Source organism: Lactuca virosa, chromosome 5 (assembly GCF_052849685.1).
Source record: "Lactuca virosa cultivar CGN04683 chromosome 5, Lactuca_virosa_CGN04683_v6, whole genome shotgun sequence".
NCBI classification, from domain to species: Eukaryota; Viridiplantae; Streptophyta; class Magnoliopsida; order Asterales; family Asteraceae; genus Lactuca; species Lactuca virosa.
In genome coordinates this window covers 393,339,262-393,357,444 of record NC_136430.1, presented here as the reverse complement: position 1 = coordinate 393,357,444, position 18,183 = coordinate 393,339,262, and the positions used below count along the sequence as shown (strand labels likewise).

General features: G+C 40.1%; 1 long non-coding RNA gene across 1 annotated transcript; it reads right to left on the bottom strand.

The window, feature by feature from the left end:
* Positions 1 to 7,681: 7,681 nt before the first annotated feature.
* Positions 7,682 to 10,802, bottom strand: LOC145116248 (uncharacterized). The gene is made up of 4 exons (XR_013711948.1): positions 10,509 to 10,802; positions 8,188 to 10,247; positions 8,031 to 8,093; positions 7,682 to 7,889 (listed from the first exon to the last, which is right to left on the bottom strand). It is a non-coding gene; the product is annotated as an uncharacterized LOC145116248 (long non-coding RNA).
* Positions 10,803 to 18,183: the final 7,381 nt, after the last annotated feature.

The window sequence follows — 18,183 nt, the reverse complement described above, 5'->3', positions numbered from 1 at the left end:
AAATTCCAAAGTTGCTCATACATTTGGAAGTAAGTAGTGAATTAAGACTATCATGAATGGATTGTAGATTTTCTATGGAGATTAGACATTGCAATGGTTGCTACAATATTCGTGAGTACTTGGAAAATGGATATTTTGAGTATTAATTACTTCATGGATTATATCACGAATAATTCTGAGACGATAATATCTTATATTCTTGAAATTGATATATATGAGTTTGTAACGCCCAAGTCGCCAGGTATTTTCTTATGCGGTTTATTCAAAATAATAACAATAATAATGTGAATATTAGGGAGGGTCGTACGCTGGGTATACATAGTTTACGCACAACGTACTCTTGGTAAGGCGCAGATCAGGGCAGTCCCTGCGTACGCTGGACGTACCCATGTGTACGCTGGTCGTAGTCTGGCCAGAAGCAAACCCTAAATTTTAGGGTTTTCATCATAGTTAAAGGACTTAAGTCCCTCATAACCCTCATCCTTTCAGCCTCTATTGCCCTTAGAGTGTTAAAACCGAACCCTAAACCTCTTGCATGCATTTTGAGCTTACCTTATGTATTTTTGGTGTTATTTGGTGTTTTTGAAGAAGAAGGTGTTTGGAGAAGAAGTAAGGACGTGAAGAGAGCTTGTAGATCTAGAAGTTTGGCATTATTTCTGACCTATTTGAGGTATAAAGCTTTAACCTTGGCCATTGCATGCTTAGATCTAGTTTTGGGGTGATTATTGTTGTATTTTGGTCCCATAGTTTTGATTCCTTGAGTTAAAGGAGTTTCAGTCCATATGAGCTGTCTTTTTAGGCTGTTGGTGGTGTTAGGAGCCATAAAAAATCGGACCTTGATGGTTTAGCCTCAACCATGTGATTGTTAGATGTCAACTAAGTGTGTTTATAGACTTGATTTATGTCTTTGTCCCTGTCCATGCATGCAAAAGAATAAAGTCTATAACTTTATGGCTTAGGACGTTGTTAGGGACATGGATCTATGTTTTGGACGTTAGGGCTTAATGGATTAAGTCACAAGAAGGTTTTTGGGTTGGCTGGCCAGTACACTAGGCGTACTCCCTGGTACGCTGCGCGTACTGGGTTAACCACCCGTATCTGGTCAAGACCAGCATACGTTGGGCGTACATGCAGAGTACGTCGCGTGTACGTACCCAGTGGACAAAAGTGATTTTTGGGCTCTAGGATGTTGGGCCTTGAATTGTTGGGCCTCAAGCCTACCTGGGGATTAAGACCTATGGGCCTAGGACTATGATTGATGATATTTGGGCCTTAGAGTTATTTGGTTGGGATTGGACACTTTGGGTTGTTTTGAAATTGGGCCTTGGGAGGAAGAGGCCCAATAAGGCAAGGATTAGGGAATATTTTGCCTTAATACATGAATTAGGGTTTGGATCTTGGAGTTATAATGTAATCTAATGGCTAATTAGAAATTTATGTCGTGCGATAGGGAGAGGAGTTCACGAGTCATTCGTTGAGTACGATCTGACACCCACAGTTTGAGGTGAGTCTCCCTTCGTAGAATTTATGGGTCGAAGGCACCAAGGCCGACCCACTAGTTATGATATAGCATGATGATTTTCTTTGTGATAATTATCGGTTGTGCATGTATTGTTTGATGATTCTGTGAATTATATATGATATTATGTGGTAGTGGTAAGGGGTGAAATAGACCCGGTATCCGGTTGAAATAGACCGAACGGGCAGGTTGAGCACCCAAATATGCTTGACATTATCCAGTTGAAATAGACCGAAGGGGCAGGTCGAGCACCCAAATATGCTCGGCAGTATCCGGTTGAAATAGACCGAAGGGGTAGGCCAGCACCTGGATTTGCTTGGCAGTATGTTTGTTTTGTATGTGGTATGGTGGGGGAACTCACTAAGCTTTTTGCTTACAGTTTCAGTTTGTGTTTCAGGTAATTCTAGCTCGAAGGGAAAGGGGCCGACATGATCGCATCACATCACACTATGATTTTCCCCAGTAGAGATTTTGGGACTTATGCTCTTATAATACTTTTCTATGTTTTGTTTTGATTACATACTATGATCATCGTATGTTCACATTGTTTTTGAAATTGATGATGTTTTGGGATATGGGTTTAGTAACTTTAAAAATGAAATTTTTGGGTCGTATTTTTGGGATGTTACAAGTTGGTATCAGAGCCTTGGTTTGAAGGATTCAGACATACTCTCGGGTGTGTCTGAAATCGAATATAGGGTTTGGTAAGTTTATAAAAGAAAAATATTTCTTTTAAAACTAAGGATTTTTATAAAAGACAAGGGGTATGATGCATGCAATCGGTCGAGCTCAAGTAAGTTTTCTCCAAGATACCCATGCATGTTATCTGTTTTTATTTGATTATGAATATGTGAATCACATTCTAGTTAGGGCTAGGGATCTGCTCAGTTTTTGCATGATAGGATGCTAGGAGAGATGCCTTGAATGCCTATTGTATGAGCTTGTAGACTTGCATGCTAGTACTGATCAGCCAGTGATTGGATGGCCTGACTAGATTATGTTGTCTCTGGTGACCCAAAGCCCGAATGATGTTTGCTTTGTGCTTTCTAGGAGTTCTAACTAACTTCAGTTAACTAGTAAGCGAATACGCTAAGTTACATTTTATACGAACCAAATAATTTTATTAGGTTAGGTTTGGCTCTATTGCGCAACTCTTGTTTGAGTCCAACCATTGTAGTGTAAGACCTCTCATTTGAAGAATTATCTGGTTTTAGTTATATGTAATTGTATTCGTGAACTAGTTAGAGGGAGCTAGTGGAAGTTCCTTCGGCAGCTGATGGAAGTGAGTGGTGAGAGAGAGTTGCCCTAGGAAATGCCTAGGAAGAGATTAGTGCCAAAAGCCTTATCTAATTGCGAATTGTATGTATGGATATGAAGTAACCTGGAGGATTCAAGGCGATCCTTGAGGAAAGTACGGATAGATGTGGAAGGTAGTATGGGCCCGTACTACTGAAAGCAGAGGATCTATACTCGATTCGAGGAGAGCCACGAGGAAACCAGGGGGCTTGTAGAATGTGAAATTTCTCGATTTGTATTCATGATTTTGATAGTTGTATGGTTTGTTTCAGAATGGTGATGACACGTCATGGAGCAGGAGGTTCAGGATCTGGGTTTGGTTTGGGTACGGGCTCCGAGCCAATTGATGAGGGCCTGTAAGAGTTCATTGCATCTGAGATTACTAGAGGCATCCTTGATGCGACCCCAGTGATTTTCGGGTCGATCAAGGAGGGAACTATTGAGTTGATAGAGGATCGCCTTAGGGCCTTCAGAAGTGATATGGCAACTAGCCAGTCTGCGGCCTACACACTCTCCTTCAAGGATTTCAAGAGATGTGGAGCACCATACTTCTTCGGGGTGAAGGACCCCATCGCATCTAGACGATGTATAGCAGACATTAAGTGTGATCAGATGACTAGCTTCTGCCCCGAGGGGTCGAAGGTCAGGTTTGATGTGGGTTGTTTAAGGCAGCGGGCTAGGGATTGGTGGGAGGAGGTTGGTTATGCTTTGGGAGCCCGGGCCATTGAGGCCATGACCTGACCAGATTTTATGACCAGGTTTCGAGCGGAGTTCACACCAGCGGTGGAGATACAGCAGCTGGACAGGGAGTTTCTGGACATGAGACGGATGACAAAGATTGTGGCGGAGATTACCACCAAATTTAGGGAGAGGGCCTTGTTGGTGCCCTGGTATACAGCTGATGAGGAGATAAGGAAAACCTGATATCACGACATGTTGAGAGCAGACATCAGAGAGTTCGTTAGTTATTTGGCGTGCCCGACACTGGACGATATGATAGCTAGGGCAAGAGAGCAATAGATTGATATGGAGCACATATGGAAGTGGAAGGCAGAATATGGGCAGGCTGTAGGGGTTTCAGCAAAGAAACCCAAGGGATTCGACTTGAGGTCAAAGGGCCAGCAGGGCCAGAGCCGCTGTGGAAAATGCGGCAGGGCACATGAGGGATTTTGTAGATCGGGGGGCTCAGGCTGCTACAAGTGCGGCAAGACCGGACACTTTAACAAGGATTGTACTGCCCCTACTCCCACCATTCGGACATCGGACCTGATTTGTTTTCATTGCAATCAGAGGGGCCACAAGAAGGCCCACTGCCCGAGCCTAGCATTGGGAGTGCCAGTGATGGCGCCAGCTCCAGCGACTCTGTGGATCACAGACGATCGTCAGGGCAAGACGGATGCTCCAGTGGCGAGGAGTCGGGCCTTTCAGTTGATCGTCGAGGAGGCGCGGGTTGCACCAGATTTGGTGACAGGTCTGTTTCTTCTCCTTAACTCTGATATTTATGTTGATTTCGGTACTTATATTTTATGTGTTTTGTTTTAGATCGTTCCTTGTGAACGATATCCCTGTTTTGGTGTTATTCAACTCGGGGGCCACCTGATCTTTCGTATCTCTTGCGCTCAGCAAGAGGTTTTCCGGATCTCCGAGCATGTTAGACTACCCGTTAGAGGTTGACATTGCAGAGGATCGATCCGTCCGAGCATCGAGGGTCCATAGGGATTATGTTTTGAGGATGTGCGGTGAATGCTACTCTATTAACTTAGTTCCCATTCCTCCGCGCAGGAACAATGTCATAGTAGGGATGGATTGGTTGAGCCCCAATGAGGCAGTGATTGATTGCGAGCACCAGCTAGTGTGAGTGTGGACCCCAAGTGGGGGAGAATTGGTGGTCCAGAGAGAGGAAGCTCAGTGCGGCCCAGTTCTATGTTCAGCCGCTAGGGCCAGACGCTGTCTCCATCAGGGTTGCTCTGGGTTTGTTGCTTACGTTATGGATACTCGGGAGTGGGATAGGGCGACATTGGATGAGGTGCCAGTTATTCGAGGGTACCCAGACGTGTTTCCGAAGGATTTACCTGGAGTGCCTCCGGAGAGGCAAGTGGAGTTACGAATCGATCTGGTTCTTGGTGCGGCTCCAATAGCCAAGGCACCATATCAATTAGCTCCACCAGAGATGCAGAAGTTGCCTACACAGCTGTAGGAGCTGTTAGAAAAGGGATTTATCCGGCCGAGTAGTTCTCCTTGGGGTGCACCGATCCTGTTTGTGAAGAAGAAGGATGGGTCGTACCGAATGTGTATTGACTACCAGGATTTGAACAAGCTAATGATGAAGAACCGTTATCCACTCTCAAGGATCGATGATTTGTTTGATCAGCTTCAGGGGGCGTCTTGGTTTTCCAAGATTGATCTGCGCTCGGGATATCACCAGATGAGGGCCAGGGAGGATGATGTGCAGAAGACAACCTTTTGGACTCGTTATGGTCATTACGAGTTCGTGGTGATGCCTTTTGGGCTCACCAATGCTCCAGCCGCGTTCATGGACCTCATGAACTGCGTGTGCAGACCAATGTTGGATCGGTCTGTGATAGTATTTATTGATGATACCCTAGTCTATTCCATGAGCCATGAGCAACATGAGGAGCACTTGCAAGAGGTATTGGATACCCTGAGGAGGGAGAGGCTATACGCGAATTTCTCCAAGTGCGAGTTATGGTTGCGCGAGGTGTAGTTTCTGGGGCACCATGTCAACCAGAACGGTATTATGGTTGATCCATCCAAAATGGAGGCTATGATGAGATGGGAGGTTCCGAGGTCTCCATCCGAGATTCAGAGTTTCCTTGCGTTAGCTGGATACTATCGGAGATTTATTCAGGATTTCTACAAGATAGCGGTACCCCAGACCCGATTGACGAAGAAGACTGCCATTTTCCGCTGGGGGGCTGAGCAGCAGGCAACGTTTGAGACTTTGAGGCAGAAGTTATGCGAGGTGCCAATTTTGACCCTGCCAGAGGGTGTCAAGGATTTTGTAGTTTATTGTGACGCGTCTATTTCGGGCTTAGGCGCAGTCTTGATGCATAGAGGACGCGTCATTGCTTACGCCTCGAGGCAGCTGAAGCCTTACGAGGCGAACTAACCAACACACGATTTAGAGCTAGGGGCAATGGTTTTTACCCTCAATATTTGGTGACATTACCTCTATGGGGTCCGTTGTACTATTTACACGGACCACAAGAGTCTGAGGTATTTGATGGATCAGCCGAATCTGAACATGGGCAACGTCGGTGGTTGGACGTGGTGAAGTACTACGATTGTGAGATCCTTTACCACCCGGGGAAGGCCAATGTAGTGGCTGATGCTCTTATCCACAAGGCAGTCGCGACCCCGATGAGGGATATCTGTCTGAGGATGACAATTGTGACTCCGCTTCTGGAGCGGATTCGGGAGGCATAGATGGAGGCTATGAAAGAGGAGCACCGGAAGAGTGAGCGCATCGTGGGTCAGATTTCCTCCTTTGATTATGAATACCGAGGTTTATTATCACTTCATCAGAGAGTGTGGGTTCCATACTTAGGCAGTGTGAGCCAGATCCTGATGGAGGAGGCGCACAAATCCATATTCCCGGGGCGACGAAGATGTATAGATATCTTCTTCCTGATTACTGGTGGCCCTGCATGAAGCGGGATGTAGCCTGGTATGTAGAGAGGTGCTTGACCTGCACGAAGGTCAAGGCCGAGCACCAGAGACCTCATGGCAAAATGCAGCCGTTAGACATCCTCGTGTGGAAATGGGAAGAGATTACCATGGACTACATTCTGAAGTTGTCACAGACGGCGCGAGGATATGAGTCATCGTGGATCGATTGACCAAGAGCGCCCATTTCATTCCGATCCAGGAGAGCATTTTGGCCGAGAAGTTGGCGAATATCTACATCAGGGAGGTCGTGGCTCGGTATGGGGTGCCAGTTTCTGTGATTTCCGATAGAGACGTGCAGTTCACTCCCAGATTCTGGAAGAAATTTCATGACGAGTTGGGTACCCGTCTGCACTTCAGCACGACCTTCCACCCGCATACGGATGGTCAAAGCGAGCGGACCATCCAGACATTGGAGGATATGCTGTGGGCATGCGTTATGGATTTCGGTGGTAGTTGGGATGCATATCTCCTATTGGCAGAGTTTTCTTATAACAATAGCTACCACGCCAGCATTAACCGGCCTCCCTTTGAGGTGCTTTATGGGAGGAAATGCAGGACCCTGATATGTTGGGGTGAGGTCGGTCAACGAGTTATTGGGAGTACCGAGGTGGTGCTCAATACGACCAAGTTGATCCAACAGGTCCGGAGCAGACTCCAGACGGCTCAGAGTCGGCAGAAGAGCTACGCCGACAGACGCTGATTGGACCTAGAGTTCCAGGTCGGGGATATGGTCCTCCTGAAGGTGTCACCTTGGAAGGGTGTCATTCACTTCATGAAGCGAGGCAAGCTGGGCCTCATGTATATTGGACCTTTCAGTAGGGGTGAGCATAACCGGGTACCCGACCAATTTAACAGGAACCGGAACCGGCGGTTCTTAGTATGACAGAACCGGAACCGAAACAGCCTACACCGGTTCCTTAAATTTTGGAACCGATCCCAAAACCGTTTGGAACCGGTTCCGGTTCCGGGTGCCCGCCTAATTTTATGTAAACTTTAAAAACTGGTCATTTGCAAACTAACTTACAACAAAAATCAAATGCAACAATACTTTATAACAAAAAGTAAACATAAACACTTGATCACTAAAATATCAACATCATTTGCAAATAAACTTACAACTACAACAACCTTAGCTTAGTTCAATTGTAAAAGGATCAACATCAAGTCTTGCAAGTCTTACTAGTTAACACTCAAAAACATAAAAGTTATCAAAATAAACATTCTAACAGCACACAAAAGTCATAACATGCTACTCAACAACAATTCTGCATAATTGTATCAACCCAACAACAATTCTTCATCAACCCAACAACAAGTGTGTGACAGCCCAACAACAAACAGTCCAACAACAAATAGTCCAACAGCAAACAGCCCAACAACAAACCTGTAACATCCCAAAAAAGCCCAACAACAAACATTTAACAGCCCATCAGCAACTCTAAAACATGTTAACAGCCCAAAAAACAATATCTATTATGGATTATGTGCAGAAAAACAAAACCAAATAGGTAGAGTTTAAAGTTACCTCCAAAAGCAAATATTTGTTATGATTTTCGACCAATTGTAATATCAACAGTGTCACCAATTTCTGCAATAGATATTAAACAAACAATTCAAATTAATAAAGATATACACAATATAGGAAAATATAATTAAAAGTGCAAAATAAAAGTGTAACATACCTTTCTCATATTTTTCCACATCATCCAATAGTTGTTCAAGATCAATACATACATTTGATCCCCTCAACCAATCCTGAGTACATATCAAAGTTTCCACTGTCTTAAAACCCAAACTACTACGAAAGTCATCCACCACGCGACCGGAAGTACTAAAAGCAGATTCACTAGCAACTGTAGAAACTGGAATGGCTAAAATGTCTTTATCCATAGATACCAACACCTTATATGTTGTACATTTGTCACTCAACCACTTCAAATTTTTCAAAGGATTCATTGTTCATTTTTTCAGGTGGAGAATCAAGATAGTCTTCTAATTCAGAGTTGTCCATAGCATCCTCAACATCTTTCTCATATAACTCATCATAGATTTTTGTCATTTGTTTATTCTTAACCACTCCAACAAAATTTTGGACATCATCATCTTTCCAATGGGAAGAACTAGAAGAATCATTCTTTGCTTTTGTTGAAACATTATCATAATGATTATACAACCTTTTCAAAACATCATACACATCATTATATATGTCTTCAACTTTCTTCTCGTCCAAAGGAAAGATCTTCTTTAAAGAAAAATTGACAAACCTCGTCTTATATCTTGGATCAAGAGCAACCGCAACTAAAACCATGACATTTGTTTTCCCAAAGTCTCCATAATATTTGTCAAACTTTTTTCTCATTTGATCCCTCATACTAACGATATTGGGATCCTTATCTTGTTTCCACTCCAACAAAGAAGCTAATACACCCAAGATCTCATGATAATGCATATTGGCGGTGACATACAAAGTGCCAGACATCCTTTTTGTGGCATCAAAAAATTGTTTAAAACAAAGTGATAAAGCTTTAGCATTATCCCAATCTTTTTGAGATGGGAACTTGTCCTTACGATCTTTCTCAATTTAAGGATCTTCTTGTTTCATTATTTTAAAATCTTTCTCAAACTTAAGAGCCATATCTAACATAATGTAATTGGAGTTCCACCGTGTTGGTACATCAAGAGATACCGACCCTTTACATGAAACTTTTGATTTTAAAACACAATCATCAAACAATTTATATCTTTTCGAAAAACTCCTCACATATACAATAACACCCCGAATAGAATTAATGGAATTCTTAACCATATCCAAACCATCTTTAACAATTAGGTTTAAGATATAGGCGGCACATCTCATATGAAAAAACCAACCCCCTAAAACAAGTTTTTCCGTAAGGTGTTCTTTTAAATAAGCAACAACCACATCGTTTGAGCTTGCATTCTCAACGGTGATACAAGATAACTTATCTTCTAAACCTTAGTTTAGAATACAAGACTCTACTACTTTTCCAATTTCTTTCCCTTTATGACTATCCATCACTCGAAAATTCAGAATTCTTTTATGTAATTTCCAGTTGTCATCAATAAAATACGCAGTCAAACACAAATAGTTTAGATTTTGTACAGAAGTCCAACAATTGGTAGTGAGAGAAATCCTAGATGTCACACCTTTGAATGTATTCCTTAAATTCTCCATCTCATTTAAAAAAAGTTTACCAATATCTCTATCAACCGTGAAACGTGATGGCAAACAAAATTGTGGAACAACAACACTACAAAATATCTAAATCCATCACGTTCCACGTAAACACTACAAAATATCTAAATTCATCACGTTCCACGTAAGAAAATGGTTCCTCGTCAATGACAATCATTTTAGCTAAAGCTTGCCTAATGGAATTTTGATTAAATTCCCAATTAGAAACAGTGGTAACATCACTTTGACTCGTTTTAAAAATGCTAATTTTATTTTGTTTTTTATCTATATTATCGGGGTTATTTGGACATGTAAGAAGATGTTTAGCCATAGATGATGTACCATTCTTTGTAGCAACCTTCAACACTCTAGAGCAGAATTTGCATTTGACATTTACAATTTTGTGAATTTTTTGATCTCGAATATCGACATATTTGTGCCAAACATCTGCTATTCTTTTGTCCCCAACTGATTGAGTGTTATGTTGCTCAACATCACTTTCACGATCCAAATCTATGGGTTGTTGTTGTTCCATTATTGGCCAGCCTAAATTTTCGAGAAATAGTAAGTAATCAGATAAACGTGTTCATAATCACCAAAAAACTGTGAACAGGTTCTACAAATCACAAAACATAAGTAATCTGTAATCCCGTATTTCTTTTTTTCAAATCAGTTAATACTAACTAAAGAACAAATCATGAAGCATAGAGGACAATATTACATCAGTAAATCGAAAGGAATCATTAATCAGTAAAGAGATTAGAAGTCGGTGAATCATTAATCATAAAAAAGAATCATTAATCTAACCTGTGGAGCTGGAGCAGTCGTTGCTGGTATGCCGGATTCAAAGTAACGAGTAACCGGTTGCAGGTGCGAAGTGGTGGTGTGCACTGTGGACACTAAACTGAATGTGTCGTTGGCGTCGATCGATTTGCGACTTGGGAGAATCAGACTTCAGTGGACACTGGACAATTACTTATGGTGTGCGATTGAACGGTAGGGGTGTGCGATTGAAGTTTGAACGAGTTAGCGGGGGTGTGCGATTGAAGTTCGAACGAGTTAACTGGAGCGATAATGCGAGACACTACTTCAAATCTCGTGTGTGTTTGTGAATTGAGAACGTAATGGCGGCCAAGAACATAGAGATGCAACTAAAGACTAAAGTCATAAAACCCTAGCTGAGTTTATTTTACTTTTGTATATAATATTTATTTTTGGAAAAATATATATATAAAATATATATTAAATAATACTATTAAAAAACTATTAAAAGACGACGTATCCCCCGATTCCGGTTCCGGTTACCTACCGGTTCCGGGTACCCTGCATAAAAACCGGAACCACCGGTTACCCAACGGATAACGGTTCCAAGATAATGAGATCCGGAACCAGAACCGCTTAAGGCGGTTCCTAGATTTTAGGAATGGGAACCGGCTAGGTGGTTCCGGTTCCAGAACCGGCAGTTCCGAGGCGGTTCCAGTTCCAAAAACGGGTACCCTGTTCCGCTGCTCACCCCTACCTTTCAGGATTATAGCCCGGGTGGGCAGGGTGACGTACCGACTAGATATTTTGGAGGATCTTAGGAAGATCCATAGTACTTTTCATGTCTCGCAGCTGCGGAAGAGTCTAGTTGATGATTCCGCAGTGATTCATTTAGAGGACAGCCAAGTGGATGACCGCCTGAACTACATTGAGAAACCATTAGCAATTCTCGACAGGAAGACAAAGGATTTGAGGAACAAAAGGGTCGAGCTGGTGAAGGTGCATTGGCACCACCGTAAGGGCTCGGAATGGATATGGGATCTAGAAGACGAGATGCGGGAGCACTACCCGGAGTTATTCCCAACAGCAGACTTCGAGGACGAAGTCTAATTCAAGTGGGGGAGATTTGTAACGCCCGAGTCGTCAGGTATTTTCTTATTCGATGTATTCAAAATAATAAAAATAATAATGTGAATATTGGGGAGGGTCGTATGTTGGGCGTACATACTATACGCACGGCGTACTCTTGGTGAGGCGTGGATCGGGGAAGTCCCTGTGTACGCTGGACGTAGTCTGGCCAGAGGCAAACCCTAAATTTTAGGGTTTTCATCCTATTTAAAGGACTTAAGTCCCTCATAACCCTCATCCTTTCAGCCTCTATTGCCCTTAGAGTGTTAAAACTGAACCCTAAACCTCTTGCATGCATTTTGAGCTTACCTTGTGTATTTTTGGTGTTACTTGGTGATTTTGAAGAAGAAGGTGTTTGGAGAAGAAGTAAGGACGTGAAGAGAGCTTGTCGATCTAGAAGTTTGGCATCATTTCTGACCTATTTGAGGTATAAAGCTTTAACCTTGGCCATTGCATGCTTAGATCTAGTTTTGAGGTGATTATTGTTGTATTTTGGTCCCATAGTTTTGATTCCTTGAGTTAAAGGAGTGCCAATCCATATGAGCTGTCCTTTTAGGCCGTTGGAGGTGTTAGGAGCCATAAAAAATCGGACCTTGATGGTTTAGCCTCAACCATGTGATTGTTAGATGTCAACTAAGTGTGATTATAGACTTGATTTATGTCTTTGTCCCTATCCATGCATGCAAAAGAATAAAGTCTATAACTTTATGGCTTAGGACGTTGTTAGGGACCTGGATCTATGTTTTGGACGTTAGGGCTTAATGGATTAAGTCACAAGAAGGTTTTTGGGTTGGCTGGCCAGTACGCTGGGCGTACTCCCTGGTACGCTGCGCGTACTGGGTCAATCACCTGTATCTGGTCAAGACCAGCGTACAATGGGCGTACATGCAGAGTACGCCGCGTGTACACATGCAGTGGACAAAATTGATTTTTGGGCTCTAGGATGTTGGGCCTTGAATTGTTGGGCCTCAAGCCCACCTTTGGATTATGACGTATGGGCCTAGGACTATGATTAATGATATTTGGGCCTTATTGGGCCTTAAAGTTATTTGGTTGGGCTTGGACACTTTGGGTTGTTTTAAAATTAGGCCTTGGGAGGAAGAGACCCAATAAGGCAAGGATTAGGGAACCTTTTTCCTTAAGACATGAATTAGGGTTTGGATCTTGGAGTCATAATGTAATCTAATGGCTAATTAGAAATTTATGTTGTGCGATAGGGAGAGGAGTTCATGAGTCATTCGCTGAGTATGATTTGACACCCAAAGTTTGAGGTGAGTCTCCCTTCGTAGAATTCGTGGGTTGAAGGCACCAAGGCCGGCCCACTAGTTATCATATAGCATGATGATTGTCTTTGTGATAATTATCGGTTGTGCATGTATTTTTTGATGATTCTGTTAATTATGTATGATATTATGTGGTAGTAGTAAGGGGTGAAATAGACCCGGTATCCAGTTGAAATAGACCTAAGAGGCAGGTTGAGCACCCATATATGCTCGACATTATCCAGTTGAAATATACCGAAGGGGCAGGTCGAGCACCCAAATATGCTCGGCAGTATCCGGTTGAAATAGACCGAAGGGGTAGGCCAGCACCTGGATTTGCTTGGCAGTATGTTTGTTTTGTATGTGGTATTGTGGGGGAACTCACTAAGCTTTTTGCTTACAGTTTCAGTTTGTGTTTCAGGTAATTCTAGCTCGAAGGGAAAGGGGCCGGCATGATCGCATTGCATCACACTATGATTTTCCACAGTAGAGATTTTGGGACTTATGCTCTGATAATACTTTTCTATGTTTTGTTTTGATTACATACTATGATCATCGTATGTTCACATTGTTTTGGATATTGATGATGTTTTGGGATATAGATTTAGTAACTTTAAAAATGAAATTTTTGGGATGTTACAGAGTTGTAATTTACAAACCGATTGTGCATTGGTGTTACAAAAACGCATCAGTAACGTGATGTTATAAAACGTAGCGTCCTGCATGATTTGGTGAGTAAAGATACAAGAATATGAGTCGAAGATTATTCATTCCTTTTGCCCTAACAGGAAAAGCGATATCTTTGGGCCCCTCAGTGATTTGGTGTTGACATTATAGTGATGGGACCAGCCAGGACTGAATTGATGTGTTCAATTGGTAGTTTTATGAGGTCATCACAAATTAGGAAATCGGGAAACAAAATTTTGGAAAAGAGATTGATTGTAATCCATGTCTCATGTCCATACGATATCTTGTAGAACAGAGAAATATTTGATCACTTATCTTAGGAGCGATGTCTGATCAGATCAGATTCTGGTAGTTGCCTTGGAAATCACACTTTGCTGTTTTATTTAGAAGTTATACTTAAAATTGTAGTTATAGACTTATCAAACTGGGAGACTATTGGATTAGGTGTCTAAGCCAATAACTAAATTGGTATATACTTGAATTAAAATCAAAGTCCTTTTGGGTTGCCCTCAAATCTAGTAATTGACTATAATGATTTTTGGAGAGAGAGAAACTGAGTTATTGGTTTATTATATGATTAATATAAATAGCAATAAATAAATTATTAATATATTATGAGATTAATATATTAATTAGAAATGATATTATTTAATTAATAATTAATCAGAAATTAATTGGAATTAATTTTGGGATTAATTGGATTAATTAAAAGTGCAAGGATCTAAGCTGTAATTGTTCAATAGTTGGACAAGAGGAGAATTCTAGTGGATTCCTAGGGTTGGCCGAAATTCAGAGTATCCTTAGGGTTTCTAGATTATTCCATATAGATAATATGGATAATAAGGAAACTAGATAAAGTCAAGATTTGAAATAACCAAATTAGGGTTATTTAATTAGGTTTTTCCTATTAGCTATAAATAGGGGCCTTAGCCTTATAATTTTAGGTAACTTGATCTCTTAGAAGGATTGCCGGAAATCAATTCCCCTTTCCTTTCTCCCCAAGTGTTCTAATTGCTAGGGTTTGGGTACAAACAATTAAAGACACGAGATTTCTGGTGCTTGCTTTCTAGAGCTTGTTCAAGAAGGCTTTGATTGATTATTTACAACAATAATCAAAAGGCATGTAAACCCTAATCCCTTTGTCAATTTCAATTATAATAGGGTTTTCTTATGGTTCTTTTATGTTAATAGATTATATGTATCAATAGAGAAAACTTAAATCCAAATAAGTTGAATGTGAACTTAAGGGTTAAATTTTTCCGCCATACATGATTTTTAAATATAACCTATAAAACCTATCACAAATAACATATGGTTGCTTGGATCCAATTCTGAAGGGTACTCTACCATGAAATCTCCATATCCAATTTCCCTCCAGCTCTCCATGTGCGTTTGACTTATCTGAAGAGGAGAAAAGCTTCATATAATTCATTTTTCAATTTCTACCCTTAATTGTCCATAACTTGACACTAATGGTCTCATTATATGTACTAACTAGTAAATTCTAACTTTAGGAGTTATCTCTTTAGGACATCCCCATCCATCTCATTAACTTAATGGTCCTAGTCATTGTTTTGAAAACCGGACCGGACCAGCCGGTTCAACCGGAAACCGGTCGAGTCACCGGTTCTTCAAGCTCCAAAAACCGCTTGTATGTTAGACCCCTAAAAACCGACAGTTTTATGTGAACCGGGGTCGAACTGGGGAGGTTCAACAGGCTTTCAAACCAGTTTTTATTAAATATTTGGTTTTTCTTTTATTAGAAAAAAAACATTATAAAACTTATACTAACTGAAAAGTGAAAGTGCCCACGTTTTCATCCGTGCGACTCACACACACTTAACACTTCTCCTTGGCATTCCTTTTATAGAACCCTCAAAGCCCTTCCATTTCTTTTTCTCACCGATGTGGGATGAAAACTAACATTCAAAATACTCCACGGTCTTCTCCTTCATTCGATATTAGCTACTCATATATTTTTTTCACTTTATTCATTATCTTTATAACAAAACTTTAAGAAAAAAAAGTCACATATAAATTATTAGAACTTGAAAGGTGTTGTTAAAATGTTCAAAATCAATGATATATATATAAATTATTAGGCTTAGGTTATTGTATTCAGACTAATTATTGTGTGAATGTAGGAATGATTGTGGACCAATCATTTTTATTAATTTAAGAAAGTGGTTTATGTATATTATTAAATTAAAGAAAAAAGAATAATCACATAAATTACACTATAAGGGTAGTTTAGTCAATTAATCCAGATTTAAAAAAGGAAAGTTACGGACTTTAAGGAATAATAGAATCTATTTATTTTAAAAATCTGATTTTAGGGATTATAATTCTCCTAATTCGGCCATTCTATCGGAATATGTTTATCAACATATTGAAAAACATCAAATATTTTTGAACCATAAAAGAATACATATTCTGATAGAATATATATTTTGATTGGACTAATTTCTTGAAGAATAATTTTTTTTGGATACAAATTAAAATTTTCATTACATTCTTAGAAATTAAAAAGTTTATGTACTATTCTATGATAATGTTACACTCACTAATAACAAACAAACACAATATATAAATTATTCTACTAGAATATACAATTACATATAGTTTTATCATTATATTGTAGATTATTCTATCATAATATATATAATGATAAATAATTCATTCTCTTTGGAAGATTGGTGACCATTGTTCATCTTCATCTCACACACTATCAGCCAACCTTCAAGCCCTTGATCATCATGTTCCCTTCACGTATTCTATGAGAATAACTGTCACAAAATCGAATTATGTAAGAATAAAATTATGTGAGAATGCTTTTATAAGACAAATAATAAACCAAATTTTAATAATTTTGAGCGAATGTATATTTCCCCAAAAATTATCAACTCCAATTCTTTCAAATTTTTATAATCTAATAAATAATTCAACTAGTTTATTCTGAAAGAATTATACCTTGGGGCAAGCCTATTTGACCGGTTGATATCCGTCTACAGAAATGTGTATTCTTGCTTGGTTACATACCTATTTCACTAATATTTCACCTCAAATCATTGTAAAAAAACAAGACGAAGGCTTACCTGCCATCTGTAATAAAGAAAAGGTCCATAAGTTTTCCATCTGGGGTTGTCACTTCAACTCTCTAAATTGCTAGATTAAGATCACACAGTACTATCGTCACATCTTCAATAAAAGTTTTAATTGGGTCAGAATAAGAACATGAAAATACTTGCAGGATCAGAACAAGAAAATACGAGAAATCTTACCATGTATCAACCCGATTCGATTTAGGGATAAAACTTTCAAGAGATAGAGTGGAGGTGATTTGGAAGAATCAGAATCAGAGAAATGATTGAGATAAAATGTAGGTAAACTTGAAGGGAAACAAGATAAAAACCGATTTTTATTTTTCCCAGTCGACCCTCATCGAGCATGGTCGTGGGACTACTCATAAGACTACATAACCCATCAATCATACTTCTCATCAAGACAATGAAATTGGTACCCCTGAAGATGACACATCAAAACCCATCAACATTTCTTCTAACCAAGAAAATGACAATTTTACCCCTAAAGACCTCATTCCTTCAAAAACCATCAACAATCCTTCGAATCAGGACAATAATGTAATTTCATCTGTTACCCCTGAAGAATCTTTAGTTTCAGAATGTGAGACTAAACTTTATATCACATCTACACTCGATTCACCCGATCCATCCGAAGTTGAAACCAAGAAACTTCTGAAAGATTCCAAAGTTTTAAATCAAGAAATCGATGCATAAATTGTGATAATATTGAAGAACACAACAATTTTGTTGACAGATTGAGAAACTTACGTAAGATTGTAAAGTCCTAGAAGACTCACCATCTGAAGCCGACATTAAAATTAATCTGGAACCCAATTCCAAAATTGTAACGTCCGGTTCCCGGTACGTATTCTTTATTATAAGTTTTGCAGATTTACACAGGGACTCGACGAGTTGGAGGCCCAAATCGTCGTGTAGATGAGAATGATTGGACGCGTCGGTAGCCCTGACTCGACGAGTAGATCTATCTGGATGAAACCCTAAATTTGAGGGTTTGCACCCTATTTAAACAACTTATAGGGTCTCCACTCCAGCCTCCATCACCCTCAGACTCTCTTTATGAAACCCTAATCGAATATTGAGTGTTCTTGAGCCTTTTTGTGCCATTTGTGTGTCTTTAAAGCTTGATAAGAAGGAGGAGGCTTGGGAGATCAAGTAAGTTTTCCCCAAGATACCCATACATGTTATGTTATGATATGATTATGAGAAGTGCATGATAGATTAGGGCTAAGGATCTAGGAATGATGCCTTATATGCCTATTGTCTTTGTATGAAAACTACATGCTAGATTAGGGCTAAGGATCTAGGGAGATGCCTTATGTGCCTGCTATATGTGCTTATTGAGTTACGTGCTAGAACTGATTAGTCAGCAATTTGATGGCTTGAATAGAATATGTTGGGTATGGTTGCTCAATGCTCGAATGATGCTTGCTTTGTGCTTTTAGGGGTTCTAGTTATCTTTAGCTAACTAGTAAGCGAATACGTTAAGTTACATATTGCGAGGACTAAATAATTTCAGAAGGTTAGGTCTAGCCCTATTAT